The following is a 2,129-nucleotide window of genomic DNA, read 5'->3' as shown; positions in this document are numbered from 1 at the left end:
GACACTGCCACTGCTAGACACGAAGAAGAAGAAGAAGAAGAAGAAGAAGAAGAAGCTTTCTACCTTTTCTCCCTTCTTTCCTGCCCTGAGTCAGATGAGGCTTCCTGCGCAGTTGTAGATGATATTTAGCTGCAAAAATGATGACCATGGCCAGTATTATTGCATTTTTTTATGATTAAAAATATTAATGGGTTTTTTTTTTTTCATGACAAGGAGTGGTGTCACTGATTGTGTGTAATCTAATTCACCAAACTCTCTATCACCTTGGAGTGGTTGGCACGAAATGATTTAAAAAAGATTAGACCGAAGTTGAAGTCAGGACCAACACGACTGACTCTACGGGCCGCGCAACGAAGACGTTTGCGAAGTTTGCTAGCAGCCTATCAGACACCATCTTATTATGAATTATTACTGTTACTTAACCTTCACCTTTTTAATGGTCAGCTATAAAGCCAATTAAACATTACTATCATTAAATCAGCTCCAGAGTAACGTTACAATATGAACGGACATGACAGCGCTCAAAAAGAAGAGAAATTACTTTATTCTTTTACCTCCGTCTACCGAGTGAAACGACAGCCACAAAACCACTTTTAAACCCTTTAATCGTATGTCATCGTATGTAGGATCAGAACCACTTTGATTGGTCGGAATAAAATAATAATACTTCATATAGAGCAGGGGTGTCAAACTCATTTTCACCGGGGGGCCCCTCAATGCAGTTCCCCTTGAAGGGCCGGTTGTCAATGGAAGACTATAGATCAGGGGTCCCCAACCCAAGGTCCGCGGGCCAGAACGAGTCCATAGGTCAGGCCGCAGTGGGACAGAGTGAAAAACTGAATTTTTACTAATTTACTTCATTCAAAGAAAATCCAGTCATATCCCTTTACTTTCTTTATTTAAAGATAATCTGGCAATATTTTAAAATAAGAGGTCACGGGGTCAGGGACCGCTGGTATAGATGTAACGACTCCATAACAAACTAATACATGTATCTGCAATTTGTTCAAACTACAAATACTGTTTGTTGTAAAAAAAAAAAAAAAGTTGAATTTCTCAGGTTAAGAAACTCGCAAGGGCCGCATTTGGCCCCCGGGCCTTGAGTTTGACACATATGATATAGAGCCTAAATACATGGTACGGACATCACCATTCTGCTGTAAAAGCTAAATCTAGAGGGTAACAAATAATAAACAACAACAGCGGCCTGGTTTTAAAGCTAGACTGTTTCATAGCAGTTACCGATGACATCAGCATTCATTACTGTTACTAGCCCTTCCTCATGGTTCCAGCTGCTGAAAACTGTGCCATGTAACTAGTAAAAAAAAAAGAAACATTCACTAGATGGTACAAGGAACAGAAGTCAGTCACAACATACGTAGATTTTAATCTCACTAAAACGTTATTACCTTCAAAACTAAAAATATTTGACTTTACCACAGGATGATTGTATAAAATGTCATCAAGTAATAAACAGCTTTTATTTTTGTAGCAATTCAAACCAGTTCATTATATGTGAGGTTTAAATTTTTAAAAAAAAGAAGCTGAAAACTGCAGACTCTCTGTGCAGTTTGTGACTGTTAAGGTTGAACAAGCAGCATTTCCAGACATGAAATATTAAATATTTTCCTACATTGGTGGGTTTTTTTTTTTAAATCGCAACTTTTATTGTTACCATATATAGACTCCTCTCTACCAACTGAATCTCACCGTTTCACACTGTAGAGAAACGCTCCCGAGTGTAGTCTAATGCTGTTATGATCCACTATTGTGAAGGGAGGATGAGGCGGCCATCCCATGATCCTGATTATAAAGGCATTCGTGGTGTTTAAATATAGCATACGGGTCGTTACCACTGAGATTATTCCCGCTGCCCTCTGTTTCCACATTTTCCCCATTGCATTTGATTGAATGCACCTGGCCTTTGTATCATAGTCCAATAGATTATTTCTGGTTTATTTATAGCCTGGCCTTGCTGAGAGGTCCATAAAAAAAAAAAGAGCGAGATGGTTAAAAGGCCGTTTTGGCGCGGTGTCTTTTCTGTCGCCTTTCCCTCGGGGTCATAGTTCGTGCTCCCTGTTGGGATGGGCTGTTGTTCCCCCGGGGGGGAGGGGAGTATGTCTTCTTTT

The sequence above is a fragment of the Cynoglossus semilaevis genome, chromosome 6 (genome assembly GCF_000523025.1).
Source record: "Cynoglossus semilaevis isolate Cse_v1.0 chromosome 6, Cse_v1.0, whole genome shotgun sequence".
NCBI lineage: Eukaryota > Metazoa > Chordata > Actinopteri > Pleuronectiformes > Cynoglossidae > Cynoglossus > Cynoglossus semilaevis.
Note: the sequence above shows the minus strand (reverse complement) of the source record.